This window comes from Bactrocera dorsalis, chromosome 2, assembly GCF_023373825.1.
Source record: "Bactrocera dorsalis isolate Fly_Bdor chromosome 2, ASM2337382v1, whole genome shotgun sequence".
NCBI classification, from domain to species: domain Eukaryota; kingdom Metazoa; phylum Arthropoda; class Insecta; order Diptera; family Tephritidae; genus Bactrocera; species Bactrocera dorsalis.
In genome coordinates, this window is record NC_064304.1 from 66,793,461 (window position 1) to 66,810,939 (window position 17,479).

Consider the following 17,479-nt stretch of genomic DNA (forward strand, 5'->3'; position numbering starts at 1 on the left):
TTACCTTCTGTATTCCTGTGTTGCTTTCCATTTTTTCTAAACGCGAATAATCAGCTGATCAAAGTTGCCAGTTTAGCAGGAAACAAAAACACGAAGTAAAGTAGAGTAATTTTGCCTAAGACTGTTATTTCGAAATTGTATAGGAAACAACAACAAACAAAGTTACCACGTGGTAAAATGTTTTGAAGTTACCAGATGGCACAATTAACTTCTTCTTCTTAATTGGCGTAGACACCGCTTATGCGATTATAGCCGAGTCAACAACAGCGCGCCAGTCGTTTCTTCTTTTCGCTACGTGGCGCCAATTGGATATTCCAAGCGAGGCCAGGTCCTTCTCCACTTGGTCCTTCCAACGGAGTGGAGGTCTTCTTCTTCCTCTGCTTCCCGCGGCGGGTACTGCGTCGAATACTTTCAGAGCTAGAGTGTTTTCGTCCATCCGGACAACATGACCTAGCCAGCGTAGCCGCTGTCTTTTAATTCGCTGGACTATATCAATGTCGTCGTATATCTCGTACAGCTCATCGTTCCATCGAATGCCATATTCGCCGTGGCCAACGCGCAAAGGACCATAAATCTTTCGCAGAACTTTTCTCTCGAAAACTCGCAACGTCGACTCATCTGTTGTTGACATCGTCCCGGCCTCTGCACCATATAGCAGGACGGGAATTATGAGTGACTTATAGAGTTTGTTTTTTGTTTGTCGAGAGAGGACTTTGCTTCTCAATTGCCTACTTAGTCCGAAGTAGCACCTGTTGGCAAGAGTTATCCTGCGTTGGATTTCTAGGCTGACATTGTTGGTGGTGTTTACGCTGGTTCCAAGATAGACGAAATTATCTACAACTTCAAAGTTATGACTGTCAAAAGTGACGTGAGTGCCAAGTTGCGAGTGCGACGACTGTTTGTTTGATGACAGGAGATATTTCGTCTTGCCCTCGTTCACTGCCAGACCCATTTCTTTTGCTTCCTTGTCCAGTCTGGAGAAAGCAGAACTAACGGCGCGGGTGCTGAGGCCGATTGGCAAAATTAACACATCAGATAATAAAGAACTGTGAACACCCTAATTGTTTTAAAAAAGTAAGTCAGACTTGTTTTATGTATGTAGATAATACATTAGGGTGTGTCATTCTGAGGCAACCTTTTTTTTTCAACTGAAAAACAGGCTCAAAACTATCGAAAATGTGTAAAAAAAAGTCACTCAAAAGATGAGCTCTTAATATTAATATTAAGAGGTGCCTATTTCAAATTTTCTGTTTTCCATATAAATTACATGGAAAAAAAATCATTTTTTTTTTGTGGTGGTTATTGTGCGGAGGTTTTATATGTGCCCCGATGGCTGCAGTAGGGATGGTAAACTCGATCCCGATTCTACTCGAAAATCGAGTTTTCTCGTAAAATAATCGATTTTTAAAAATCGATTTTCAGTAGTCGAAGTGGATTAAGAATCGGTTCTTGACATTGGAAAAATCGATTATTTTACGAGAAAACTCGATTCTCGAGTAGAATCGGGATCGAGTTTACCATCCTTACTGGCAGCTATCGGGGCACATATAAAACCTCCGCACAATAACCACCACAAAAAAAATGATTTTTTTTCCATGTAATTTATATGGAAAACAGAAAATTTGAAAGAGGCACCTCTTAATATTAATAATAAGAGCTCATCTTTTGAGTGACTTTTTTTTTACACATTTTCGAAAGTTTTGAGCCTGTTTTTCAGTTGAAAAAAAAGGTTGCCTCAGAATGGCACACTATATAACACATACATACATACGAGTAGGTACATAAGGCATAGCCAGAATTCATAGAAAGTCCAGCTATATGGACCGAATTTGAAAGTTATGCCCATTGTGATGATAATATACCTTGCTATGGAAACCATACAGATTAAGAAATAATTTCTGAAGTGAATTCAGAATTTTTAAATTCGTCAGACAATGAGGAATTTGGAAATAAATTTCAAGAAACAGAACATACTATTAACCTACAAGATGTTTTAAAACCAAGAAACGTTCTTCGAAAGAATACGAAATATATGGAGGAATTCTATTTAAATAACTTTTGTACTCAAACCATTCAGAGAACTGTAACTGACTTTTTCAAATTACTTTTTTAGTAATTTCTTATTGCATTTAAGTTTGATTACAAAACATGTTATTTTAAATATGTTTGTTTTCAGAATAGACTTATTTTTATACAAATACTTATCACTGTTTGAATTTTTTAGATATGAATTAAAATTGAAATACCCTTATGCTTACTATTTGTATAGAAATATATAAATACTACATATGTATATGCTTTAAAAAACCAATATATCTACAAAATTTTTTGTAAATTTATCGATTGACTTAATTACCTGAGATTTTTATAATTGAGTCTCATGTTTAAATTCGTTAAATTTGTGACATTCGTGCAAAAGCATTTATCCGTGAAATACTGTATACATATATAATGCGTTTATTATTGCAGTTAGAGAATATTCTTTCCTTGTTTTGATCCTTGTGTGAAATGTTCAGTACACTAGCATTTAGCAGGTCATTAATTGTTTAACATAAAACTTTGACAGTACCTGGAGATATTTTTCTGGCTTACAGCGAAATAACAATATTGTATATATTACGTTTTATACATACGAAAGGGACCCGCCTTTAAAATATTTACTCGTACAGCAATACCCATAAGTGTTAATGTAAATTTTAAATAATTTTTACCCGCACATTAAATTAATAGCTATTATGTGGATAAATACGTTTAATAACTTAAAACAACTTAATGACTGAATTTAATAAATTAAACTCATATGTTTTGTATAATAAAAAGTAATGTGTTTTCTTTTTTTCCAAGCATATGGACTGCTGCTCTAAAACTATGGTTGACTCTTCGAAATGTAACAATATACTAATGCGTTTAAAAGCTGGTGATAACTTGTGTGACACCAAACAACATCTTAATAACATTCGAAGTGTTATATATAATGAATTTTTAGATATTAACAAAACCGATGATACTGACGAAGAGCATAATACAAAGTATATTCTAAAGATACTAGCTGAAAGCAGAGAATCTCTGAAAAATCTGGTGAGTCATTTTTGTACCATGAACAGAGTGTATTAAGTTTGCATCGATGTTTTTAACACCACGACTGAAACGTCAGAGACCCTATAAATTATATACATATATGTATATATATAAATTATAAGTGTGACGAAGGAAGTCGATTTAGCCACGTCCGTCTTTCCAACTGTATATACTTGTATGTATACGAACTAGTCCCTCAATTTGCTTGTTTGCCTAAACCGCCGATCTCGGACCACTACATTACATAACTGCCATACAATCTGAGCAATCGGAATTAAGTGCTTGTATGGAAAGCTTTTTATTTAACAAGATATCTTCAATAAATTGGCCATGCGCTATCGGAATAAAGTGCTTTTAAAGAGATATATTCTATAAATTTGGCGTCGGCTATTGCCTATGCCAGGGATGAGCACATTTTTGCCCAAAAAGTAAGCAAAGTGCGCACGGAGGCTAGATGAGGGTAATATCAGTGTACGGAGGGAAGGGCATAAGAAGTTGAAAAAAAAATCAATTACATTCCTCCGCAACTTAATGTTCCTCGCAGAATGGTTGCGGCAATACTGACATTGTACACAAATTTAAGAGCGGAAGTTTACTGCATATCGGAATTGTACAGTTGTGTTAACAAAAAGAGGTAAACATAATTTGCACGTATTAGAGATTCGCATTAATATCTGTTTTAATTAACCTTTGCATGCTGGAAATTCTAATCACTGTTAGGAAAAAAATATATATGTTATACGTGTATCTAAAAACAATTTTATTTAATAAGAAAACAGCTTATTTTAAAACTTCACAACACCTTATGGTTGTTCCTATTTTGTTCATACCACTGTACATGTGATAGATCAGTTAATGGTGGTGATGCCAGTTGTAAAAATACATTTTAGTTACAATTGGGAAAACTTTTCTCAAGTTGTGGGCTTTTATACGTACATATGCATTATATATATTAGGGGTATTCGCTTGCTCTTGCAAGATTGCAGATTGCAAAAATACTACACCGAAATATACAAGGGCACGAGAGCACACATTGCAGAATCTAGTGATATATGAGCGACTGATTCAGTCAATTTATTGTAAATGACTATTGTGTTTAAACATATTGCAGTTCCATTTAATGAAAATGTTTATATAAATATGTATATGTTTAGTTATATTTTCAGTTTGGTTGTTTTATCAATTCAATGATTTGAGATTTTTTTCTATAATTGTTTTGTTAAATTCTAAAAATCTAAGTTGCCTCTGGAAATGTATTAAAATAATAATATGCGCTATAGAAAGGGAACACATATTTTCAAAAATATAAGAAATCATCAAATAAAAATATATTTGCGCGGTATGGCATTATTGATTGAGAATGGCTAAGCACACAAATAGAATACAAATGCTAATGGCAGAAACATCTTCTCATTTCGCTAAGAGCGGCAAGCGTTTTGTTCTCGTTTTCATTCGAACAATGTTGCCATTACTCAATACGCATATGTAGTTTTATACACATCTAAGTTTTTAATTATAATTTTTCATAATATAAAATATCAAAACAGAAATCAAACTATTAAAACTAGATTATATATTTGTAAATAATAGCATTCGATTCTGAATTTGAGTTATTTTAAGAAAATTTCAAATATATTGAAGACAATTTTTATAATTACTACAGTACATCGAGCCTGGCATCCCTACGGTGTGAGAGAGCAATCAGCTGAGTCGTTTCTACGGAGAAAACCCCAAGCCGTTGGAAATTCTACGATTGGCGGGTGGTAGAAGGGTTGTTGGGTAATTATTTACATTGCGCTCTCATAAGATTAGGTCATATGTGTTTGAAGAAACAGTGGTTCATAAACTGAAGTTATTATTGAAATTACTTTTTAGAAGGAAGTTTAAAGAAATAACCTTATTATTTCAAATAAACAAAATTAAATGCTGGTATAAAGACATATTAAAAAAATGATTACTAAAATCCAATATTTATTATACTTTTTGTTTTTTGTCTTACATTCTATAAATTTATAGGCCATTTAAAGTTGACCCATCTGGCAACGCTGTAACTTTTAACAGCGCTGACAAATCGGCTAATGTCATACCGCGTTAGAAGCGTCATTCGAAGACAATTTATACCATGGAACAGTACACTCCAAAAGAACGCGCTGAAATTGTTCAGCTTTATATTCAAAATAACTTTTCAATTGTGTTAACTCAACGTGCGTTTCGCAAAAAAAATAAAGTGAAAAGTGCTACAGTTAAGAACACAATTAAGTCTTTATACGCAAAATTTGTGAACACCGGTAATCTCAGTAATGCCAGTCATGCATCCAGACAACGCACAAGACGTTCTGATGAAAATATCGAAGCTGTACGAGCCAGTATTGAGGAGACTCCATCGACATCGAGTTATCGCCGCTCTCAGGAATTAGACATCTCTCGCACCACTCTCCGACGCATAATTCATAAAGATTTGAAGATGTTTCCATATAAAATTCAAATGGCACAAAAACTAAACCCAGCTGATTATCCGCGACGCCTTAATTTTGGCAAATGGGCCATCGAAATGGCTGAAAACGAACTTGACTTTTGGCGAAAACTCATCATGTCAGACGAGGCACATTTCTCGTTGAATGGAGGCGTAAACAAGCAAAATTGCCGATTTTATGCCACCGAAAATCCTCAATTAATTGAAGAACAGCCTCTTTACGACCAAAAAGTAACAGTTTGGTGCGGTGTTTGCGCGAATATGATCATCGGACCGTATTTTTTCGAAGACGATGATGGAGCCACGACAACAGTCAATGGTGAGCGTTATCGAGCCATGATAACGGATTTTGTGATACCCATTATTCGCGAAAATGACATGGATAACTTCTGGTTTCAACAGGACGGGGCTACATGCCATACAGCTCGACCAACAATCAATTTATTGCGACCATTTTTCCCCGGGCGATTGATATCGAAAAATGGTGATGTTGACTGGCCACCGAGATCACCAGATTTGACGCCACCAGACTTTTATTTGTGGGGTTATTTGAAATCCAAGGTATACGCTAATAAGCCAAAGACCTTAGCTCAACTGAAAGCCAACATTCGACGTGAAACAGCCGCCATATCATCCGAAACATTGGCCAAAGTCATGGAAAATGTCGAAAAAAGAGTGCATTTAGCTGTCAAAGCTAAAGGTGCCCATTTACGCGATCTAATTTTTAAATATTAGCTGAAACAAATCCCCTTGGACCAAAATAAATTATTTTTGAAATGAACAAAAAACATTGTTTTCTTTTGTTCTTTTTTTTTAGAAACAAATGGGTCAACTTTAAATGGCCTACCCTGTAGTTACAAAGAAACTTAAAATTGTTAGGCAATTTTACAGCTATTACCCACAGTGCAACTTCCCATATATGCGCGCGAGTTAATTTTAACCAGAAGTAAAAATGAGTCAAAAGAATATGTGTACTCTTTATTTATTCTCTTAAGACCAGGAATAATGGGATGCCCAACTTATTCCAGTGTGAGAGCGCCTCAAAATAAGCGTTTTTTATAACATTTTCCATTGTGGCCAGATCGAACAAAATAAATTTTTTTGTGCATTTAAATTGAAATGCCCAATTGCACGTTCCACACCACCCAGGAGGTATGCAAAACGGCGCGTTACCGAAGTTAGTTTTGGGTGCTCGGTTCCCTTTTAGGCCTATATCACCCATTAATAAATTTATTTACATAATTCAACAAAACGATAACAATTCATTAGTGTATAACGAAAAAAAAAAACAAAACGATAAAATTATACATATAACGATTAAAACAAAACAATAACAATTCATATAAAAAATATATAAAAATATCACAGTTATGTAATTATTTACATATATACAAATGCCTACATTTACATCCCAAATTCTAATTTTCCTTAAAAAAAATTGCTTTCTTATTTTAAAGCCTCTTTATCCTAACTGTTTACAAAATTTTTACTTTTTTATTTTCTATCGTAAGCTTAAGTTCGCTTATTGTAACCACTAAAAAATAAAAAAAAAATGAAACCTTACACAAAATTTTATTTTTAAAATTAGGAACAGAAAGGTATTTATTTAGAAATGTGGTTAAAAAATATATTCTAATTCTAATAAAAAGGGCTGAAACTATTTTTGGGTCACAATTATCGCAACACAAAAAGGGCCTAACATCTTTCATTTTATTAAAAAGAATATCTCCTAATCCTATTTTATGACAAACGCAATAAAATCCTCAGGCGGCTTGACTAAGTTGCATTTGTCTATTTGATTTTGATGCATGAAGATGAATTCGTCCGAAGGAATTTCATCTCCTAAATATGGTAAAGGCAGGGAACATGTGTGCAGTTTGAAAATTTTTAAATAAAAATTGCCGCAAAAGTAGCTAAACGCATTTTCTTTCAAAAAATTAATTTCTAAACTACTATCTAATGCGATTGATCTAACGAGAGAGTGTTCAGGCCGTGGTAAACCTTGAAAATCCTGCCAAGAAAGGTCATTCAATAGTGAATCATTACACACATTAAGTAGAACATTATTACTATGTTCCGAAATTACTGTAGCATCAGGTTCTAAAGGCAGCTCACAGTTTCCTTTTGTTACGACGTTTACGTAACGTAAGCCCCACGATTTCCTAAACAAACTAGAGAACATATAGGGCGTTACTTTAGTACCACCTCTGCTTCGAATCTGCCCAAAAAAATGTTTTAAACTGTCCTGGCATAGTCGTCTCGTCTTCAAGTACGGAAAACCTGAGTGTGACAAAAATCGCCACAATCGTCTTACTCTGTTAATATTTAACACCCGGGGTGGGTATAAAACTAAAATTATTAGTTGTGTTGCTTTGTAAATCGTCTACGACGCGAATAGTTTTTAAAACTTGTTCTGCTTCATTTAAAAACTCTAACTGTTCAGAGGAACCTACAAACACTTTTTTAGTGGGTATAACAGCCTCAACGAAACTGCTATTTAAAATATCAAATAATTTATCCGCGGTATTAATAAAGCTCCTACAATTCGAGCTTAAGGCTCCCGAGCTATATAGGGACAACATACCAGAAGCGATCGTATTACTCAGTACTTGAGACGCGAATTTAACCTTCATTTTTTGGAAGGTATTTGGATAAATATGAGCATCGGTTAATTTATGCGCACACCGATAACACGACTTAGAGTCGGTTTCATAAAAATGCAGTTGGGTAATGGCTTCAAGAATGTATTTCTTAAGGACATCCCCTTTGCAGGAACCTTTTACGAAAAAATAAGCCAATTGGTGGGACCAAGGCTCTCCACCTATACCTTGCACCATTTTAGTCATTGCAATAGTTGCTAATATAGAAGTGGGGTTTTCATCGCCTTAATCCTCAATACCTATCACCCTACCGAATTTCTTATCATACTTCAAATGATATTTCAGTGACATTTCATCACATGAAACCGACACGAACTTTTGTTCGAAAGTGAATCCCCTACTCCTAGTCTCTAACGATTTTATGCTACTTTGGGTGCAACCTGGGAAACGGGGCCAGTCTGTAACAAAGTTTTCCAAAGTACTTTCGGATGGAAAATCTAATTGGTGCTTTAAGTGCCGATAAGCAACTGGCGATAGAAAAAAAAACACCCAAAGCTATCGTTTTCAAAAAATTGTCATATCGCCGACCATGGTCACTATTTATAAAACTACTCCTAATGCAAGCACCTAACTGAGGAGGAACTTTACTACAAACTAAAGAAAGAGGGGTGTGACTGTTCCCTAAATGAGCTATTCCTTAGCTGTTCCCTACATCTTTCTAACTCTACGGCCATTTCAACTAACTGGGCCTTTAAACTCCTATTTTCCTGCTCTTTTTCTTCTAACTTTATTTTCAAAACCTTATTCTCTTCCCTCAATTTCTTCTTCCTTTCTGTACCAGCTGTCAGACCCCTACCTGTTTGCGCGGCCTTATCAAAATTATTATTAGATATATCCTCCTCAAAAAATGGAAGAGGCTCTAAAATTCCATCTTCTATCTCACTTTCAATAATTGGAAAAAGCTGTCTCGATGCATTGTGTGCATTTGAGACAGCTTCTTCAACTTGGGGAGCAAAATCTTCGAAACCCAATAAAATTGTATTTTTTACATCAGAATTTGAGACGTCGAATGTAGGCTCAACTTTTAAATTGATATCGGGAACGGCCCTCGAACGCAATCGCTTTTCAAGGCGCATTTTTGCCGAAAAATGCCGCTCACAGGCAAAAATATGTTTAGGTATTTCATTGGAAACACCTAAACGGTTGAGCCAACATTTACGCCTATTTAAAACAAAAAGGAAGAATATAAAAATATAAAATAACAACATATATTACATATAGTGCAAAAATACCAAACATATAAACATATCTATTCAAATGAACCGGTATATTCGTTACATTTAAATATTTAAAAAATTAAATTTCAAAATATCGAAATATCGAAATTTATCGAAACTTTTCTTACAATTTTTTATCCGCTTACTTGAATTTAATTATTTAAATTATATAATTAAATATTATTTAAATAATGCTATCAATTTCACATTGCAAATATTTAAAAAAAAACCGTGTTAACGTTACATATATGTATTTACGAAATTAAATTTCAAAATATCGAAATGTATCGATAATTCTATCACACTTTTTCTGTTTTTTAAAAAGAACCGGATTTTTATTATTCATCATTCAGTCACTTTTTGCACTATTTATAGTCTATTAAAATTACTTACCGTTCGAGATCCGATCCCTCGTTGGGAAATCTAAATACGGTATTTCCCTCGCTGCAGCCCACAATGCACTTTTTCCACATTGGTGTTTTCGGCATTTTCGCTGTAAATTAATATGTGATTTATAACGGGTGATTTTTTTGAGGTTAGGATTTTCATGCATTAGTATTTGACAGATCACGTGGGATTTCAGACATGGTGTCAAAGAGAAAGATGCTCAGTATGCTTTGACATTTCATCATGAATAGACTTACTAACGAGCAACGCTTGCAAATCATTGAATTTTATTACCAAAATCAGTGTTCGGTTCGAAATGTGTTTTATCGACAAATTTTGTTCAGCGATGAGGCTCATTTCTGGTTGAATGGCTACGTAAATAAGCAAAATTGCCGCATTTGGGGTGAAGAGCAACCAGAAGCCGTTCAAGAACTGCCCATGCATCCCGAAAAATGCACTGTTTGGTGTGGTTTGTACGCTGGTGGAATCATTGGACCGTATTTTTCAAAGATGCTGTTGGACGCAACGTTACGGTGAATGGCGATCACTATCGTTCGATGCTAACAAACTTTTTGTTGCCAAAAATGGAAGAACTGAACTTGGTTGACATGTGGTTTCAACAAGATGGCGCTACATGCCACACAGCTCGCGATTCTATGGCCATTTTGAGGGAAAACTTCGGACAACAATTCATCTCAAGATCATGCGATTTAACGCCTTTAGACTATTTTTTGTGGGGCTACGTCAAGTCTAAAGTCTACAGAAATAAGCCAGCAACTATTCCAGCTTTGGAAGACAACATTTCCGAAGAAATTCGGGCTATTCCGGCCGAAATGCTCGAAAAAGTTGCCCAAAATTGGACTTTCCGAATGGACCACCTAAGACGCAGCCGCGGTCAACATTTAAATGAAATTATCTTCAAAAAGTAAATGTCATGAACCAATCTAACGTTTCAAATAAAGAACCGATGAGATTTTGCAAATTTTATGCGTTTTTTTTTTTTAAAAGTTATCAAGCTCTTAAAAAATCACCCTTTATATGTATAATTATGTACGCAAATTACTTAAACAATTTTCACTCACTTCATTCACTATTCACTTGTTCTTTACCACTTCACTTTTTACTAATTCTTTTTTCTGCGAAGAAACGACGGCCGTTACGAATTCCTCCATTCTAATATTATTTTGGCGGGATTTCAATCCGGTCGTCTCTTTTATTCCAATTGCGAACCGTCAACACCTACCCAATCCAGTCAACTGTCAAAGTTCGGTAGGTGAGCGGCTCTCACATTTCCAGTGACAGGAGAGTTGGGGATATCTTTATCTCTGTTTAAAGGCCTAACTATAATATACATATGCAGCCGTATGTTACTGTCAAAAAATTAACGAAAAGCCTGTTAAATGCATAAGGAACGGAGAGTAGACTTTTGAATGACTATAATGTACTTACATGCAGAAGAGAAAATGGTCAATAAACAATTCGTGTTTATTTATTATATTTCGTCTGGATTTTGCAAAAATGACTAGAAATTAAAATAATTAAAAACAATTAAAATGCTTACTTCTCTGTTAGACGGAATATGCATATTAACAAAAATTAATGAAATTAAAAAGAAGAGTTCGGTCATGTTCAGTGAGGGAAATAAACAGGAAGAGGAGGTAGGATGGTTTTGTTGTACGATTCCTAGAAATGAAGGGGATTGACCACATATATTTTTTTTATATACACGCGATTGAAATAAAAGGCATCTTTTTTGTCGTTAAAACATTTCTTTTTTCAGTATTTTCGACTAAACTTTGTATAAAATATTCGCCGTCCTACATCTTCAAATTCAAAATGATGTATCTGTTGACAAAAAGTGAAAACAGCTGATTCCGTACGGAAGATTCGACCAGTTTCGCATTTTCCTTAAGCAAATGACATTTGAAAAAACTTGACGAAACTTGATGTAAATTACATTATAGTTGCAATATACAATTTGTGTGTATTCGGACAGTTGCTTACGCTGGCTTAAGCTAGCTTATGCACATTATAGTTAGGCCTTAAGACTAACTTATTACATCGTTCTTACTTCTATTTATACTAACTAGTATATTTACTTATTACTAAATAGTTGATAGTTTGTCTACATACAGATTAATTATTTGTTTAGGTTTGTTTACATGTATATTGTTTGCTTAGAAACATTTTCTTTGTTTTAAGATAAGGTTGTCGTGGTATTCAAACTCAAGGTTGTTTTGATGCATTATATTTACTGAAACAAAAGATTGTTTTGTTGTTTGTTACTATTATAAGGAATGCGTTCCTTAACTCGCGTTCATGGTGTGGGAAAATACGTTGCTTTCATTTGTAAATATGGAGTGTTCATGTTTGCCCGCGATGATCTCCTCACCGAGCCCTCAAAATGTGCACTCGTGCCCGCACGGGCAAAATGCCACTGAGGGCTAATATGCCCACCCCTGGCCTATTCAATGAGGCAATATCTGAAGAAAAGTCAGATCGGATCCCTACAGCCACCTTACAAACTGAGCGATCTGAATCAAGAGCTCTTTTGGAAAACTTTTTAATTTTACTAATTATCTTTCCGAAATTTGACACAGCCCTTTTCCAAAGGCAATGATGCAATATTCGAAGAAATTGTTCAGATCGGATCACTATAGCATATAGCTGTCATACAACTGAATGAACTGAATCAAGTTCTTTATGGAAAGCTACACATTATATAGCTGAACGATCCAAGTTCTTGTAAAGAATATTTTCTACTTGTAAAGGGTATTGTAGTTTCAGTGCAGACGAAGTTAACATTTTCTCTTGTTTTTTTTTTTAATTTTTCTGGTACAACTCTGAACTTGTGTTATGAAAATTTCTTTACTTAGAATGTGGGTTAAAACAGTATTGGTAAGATATGTAATTGGTAAAAGCAGAAAGACAATCCGGCCTGGTGATGATAGAAGTGAATTGTTGGAAAAAAATCTGAAAAAACACGTTGAAGAGTACCGGGCCCTGAACAACTCCCTACTTTTAGTCCGAGAGGAATTGTCCTCAGTCTTCCCCTCCCCACTTCACTAGGTGAAGGTGCTATATACGAATAATTAGGCAAGAATGACTTTAGCAGCAGATAGAGTCTGAGTCTGAGTATACCATTAAAATCTTTTGAGTAAAGGTTTTTGCAGAAGTTTGGCAAACTCATCGGCTCTATTTGCATTAGTTCGGTACCAGAGACCTCTGCTCTGGGCATCGTTTTCTTTTATCTAGTCTGGTTTGGCAGTAACCAGAATCCAGAGAACTTAATTCAGCTCCTTCTTATCATAGGGTTATGTTTTGTAATACGGGTTTCTGTTGACTTGCCATGCATGCCGAAAAAGTCTTCACTCTTAGCCAGAGATGCCTGTCCCACTTGAAGTCTGTGGGAATCTAGGGCCCGGCGTGCTCATGTCGGCATCATTGTTTTTGTTTCTGCTCAGGGTTTCCTTAGTATAGTCAATATCAACCTCGGAACAAATAGTGATATTGGTGTTCACATTATTCTCTAGCCATGCACTATATTTTAATATACAAAGAAAACTTGTGGAATTGTTGATTGCGAAAACCCGCGTATTAACCTCGGACTGAATAGCTTTGGTCAGATTGAAGGTTCAGCAGGTAGAAGTGCGCACGTGTCTTGAGTCAAAACCTTTCGAAATGGCAAAATCAAGAACATCTCAGATTTTGTGAGATCAGATGGCCAATAAAGTGGCTCACCAGCTGAATGACATATGTATGAAGTATTTTTTCCAAATAGTTTAAAAGAGTTTTGTGGGAACATGACCATCGCTGCCTGCACCCAAGAATGCTGAACTGGTTCCAGTTCCATAGGAAAAATATCAGATTTTATTAGAACTTCATCCACGTCACTTCTATTGCCAATGGGATGGTTCGATTTGATTAGCCAGTTACCTGGGATTTTTAAATACGACAGATCATTAAAATGAATTCCTGCTACAAGAAATACTTACATTGATGTAGCTGGTTTTAATGTAACATTCTACTTCGACTATATTTTTGCATAGGCCTTTAGAATTCCATATTGTTACACTTTCAGGCACTACACCCTTATGCTACCAGCAACTAACAGATTACGCAAGCCGAAAATCGGCAAAGGTGAATGTCACATAGAAGAATGACAATATGGAAGATCATAATTCGAAGTTTACTGTTGCTTTTGCTCATTTCCTTTTGAAATCCCCTTTTTATACTATTGCAACATGTTTCTACAGAGTATTGTAGTTTTATTCTCCTAACTGCTATATGTATCACCTCAAACTAATCGATATATATATAAACTAGCTCTTTACCCGCGGCTTCGCCCGCAGTGGAGCCATTAAATAAGTATGAGAGATAAAGGGTAAGGGTATAATAATAGAAATGCGTAAAAATGATAACTAAATTTTATTTCTTGGCTGAGATCAACAATTTTTAAAAATTACTACAGACAATGAAGTTTCAACACCTTAAAATATGCGTATTGATTTGATGCAACAAACAAAACAAATGTTAAAATATATTTCACCGTAACAAAAATAAATAATTCTGAATTCTAACAATTTAAAAAAATAAAATACAGAGAAAGTCACCGACTAAACCTCGTACTGAGCAGTTGAGTTAGCGTCTTTCTCTGAGTTTACAGCTATTCATATAGCTCTCTTTTGGTGTTTTTTTTTTGCACATCGGTCTGCTTACTTAAGTAACGCGATTAATACTTATTTTAAGTGAAAAATATAATCCAATACTTATATAAGTGTATTATAATTTTTCCACTATGCCCCCGGTGGGCTTCCAGTTCGGGGACAACAGGTTTGCTGCGCTGGCCCAAGGTCCCCAACCAAAACGTAAAAAATCGTATCAAAAACTGCAAGATGCTTTTCCTGACTTACCGCCAATAAAAAGTGATGACCCAAAGTATATAGTGATTAAAACCGATGAGAATACTACACCGCTTTCGAAGGTTTCTTGTTTTCGTGTTTACAATGCCTTACTCACCGTGAGCAAAGATATAAACAAAATTAGTGAATTACGCGACGGCAGCCTATTACTGCTAGTGAAAAATAAGCAAGTAGCAGAAAAGTTTATAAAAACGAAATGTCTTTTCAACATTGGCGCTGTTAGCGCTAGCTATCATCAACATCTTAATTGTAACAAAGGCACCATTTAAACGATGTGCCTGAAAGCGAAATAATAGAAGGACTGAGTTCTTACGAAGTTTTCGCGGTTTATAAGTTCACTTGCAAAGTTGAAGGTGTTATAAAACCTACTGGTGTTATGCTAATATCATTCAACAGTTATTCCCTTCCAAACAAAATAAACATCGCATGGAGGATGACCTCTGTGCGACCGTACGTGCCTAATCCAATGCGCTGCAGGTCATGTCAGAAATTGAGTCATACTCAAAAACATTGTAAAGGCTCCCCAACATGCAAAATTTGCAATTTTCCCTCTCCACACGATAATGACTGCATCCGAGTTATGTGTGCGAATTTTTCTGGCGAGCATCGCTCTTCTGACTATACGTGTCCAAAGTATATGCAAACCAAAGAAATTTTAAAAATAATGACACTAGAAAAGTGCAGTATGCACGAAGCCCTCAAAAAGTATAGAGAAAATACTTCCCTCCCTTCCCTCACTGCTAGCTTTGCACATGTGCTTCAACCTGCAAAAGAGGTATCCTCTGAAACCACCACACCAACAAAAATTTCAGCCATCAACAATTCCACAAAATCTAAAAATACTCATAGAACCGCCGACAATGACTTGCCTACTACATCAACACAAAACGCAGAGGTCACCTCTGCACCCAACTCATCATTAAAATCTTTAACTAGCAAATATCACTCATCAAACGCCAACAATAAGCATATTTCCATCAACAAGCCTACATCGATCAGTTCTGACTACAACAACGTCTCACATTCAGCGAAAAATATCAGCGACAACTGTATCCAACAAGACTCTTTCTTAAAACCCAAACTTTTCAGTCCAACAACAGCCTCTTTCATTTCTAACTTAAACAACTCCTTAAACTCGCTTAATAAATATACTGACTTCAAAAATACTACTACCAACGCTACTGTGCAATCTAATCCACCTAATCACGAAAATCTCTTTCTAACAACAAGCATTTCCAACGATAATCAATACTCTACTGAACATACTGAACAAATAGAAATTGACTCTGAATAAATACGCTTAGCTTTTACTCTCTTTTGAACTAGTACTCAATTGGTGACACTCAGCTTCAACTGACTGCTCATACGAGTTGAAATTCTAGCTCTCTTCTGTTTCCCTTTTTCTTTTCTTCCTACATAGATCTTATGATTCCAATATTACAATGGAATTTAAACGGCTACACTAATAATTACAATGAGCTTCAATTATTAATACAAGATCATACCCCAGCTATTATACTCTTAAATGAAACTCACATCTCTTTCAACTTGTCGGCTTTTACTCCTAAGCAGTACATTGGCATGTTTCACAATCTTCCACATATTAGCACAAGTAAAAGAGGCATTGCGATTCTCATTAGAAGAGATATTCCACACAAAATTAATGCCATTCAATCCAACTTGCTGGCTATGTCGATCGAAATTATCTTAGTTAAAAAAATCACCATTATCTGCACCTATATTGCACCAGACGAACAATTTACCAGTACAGACATCCTGCAATTAATCAACCAAGCTTCTACTCCTTTAATTTTCGCTGGTGATTTTAATGCATGGAGTCCACTATGGGGCTCTCCAATAGCCAACAAGAGGGGCAAATGCATTGAAGATGCTTTACTTTCCTCTAACTTAAAATGTTTGAATAACGGATCCGCGACACACTTTTCCACTCACTCCACTTTTTCCCATGTAGATCTTATAATGTGCACCGACACACTTGTCACAGAGTGCGAATGGAGTATACTCGATCACCTGCATGGAAGCGATAACTTCCCCATTGTACTAAAATTGCACCTAGGTTCAACAACTAAAAACCACAAAATAAATAAAGTATTCAAAACTGATTACGCTGATTGGGAGAACACATTGCGAGATAAATAGCAATAATACCCCAATATCTGACAACCCTAACCAAGAAAGTGCGAGTTTAACAAAAATTATTCGTTCAGCAGCGAATGTTAGCATTCCTCATACAAAGCCAACAGCAAGTTCAAAGAGTGTTCCTTGGTGGAATAAAGAAATCGCTGAATTGCGGGCAAAAAAACAGACAGCTTTGTATGAGTACAAACGGGCTCGAACACTAGTCAACTTAATATCTTTCAGGAAAGCCAATGCTCTTTTCCGTCGTTCCGCGAAACAGGCCAAGCGTAAATGTTTTCAGGATTTCACAAGCAAAATAAATCCTTCGTCCTAAGTTATTATGGAACGCTTTAAAAAAACTTTCTGGAGTACCTAGAAATCTAACCATTCAATGCGTAAAGGGGCCAACAGGTTTGGTAACCAATCCATCCGAAATTTCCGAGTTATTTGCAAACCACTATTCTGAAACAAGCTCAGATATTTCATTCAGCACACTGTTTCAAACCTCTAAAACCACCACACTGTCCGACACTTCCTACTCTGTCTCCCCTCTTTCTTTTTCTGCTAGACAAATAGAAACCAGCATTTCACTGTCTGAATTCG

General features: G+C 35.6%; 1 long non-coding RNA gene across 3 annotated transcripts in view; it reads left to right on the forward strand.

Moving 5' to 3' along the window:
- Positions 1-17,479, forward strand: part of LOC105233304 (uncharacterized) — a 1,563,509-nt gene that overhangs the window by 1,435,838 nt on the left and 110,192 nt on the right. For all 3 annotated transcript variants that reach the window (XR_007421867.1, XR_007421866.1, XR_007421868.1), the window contains one exon: positions 2,845-3,078. This is a non-coding gene — a long non-coding RNA (uncharacterized LOC105233304). The remainder of the gene's footprint in view (positions 1-2,844; positions 3,079-17,479) is intronic.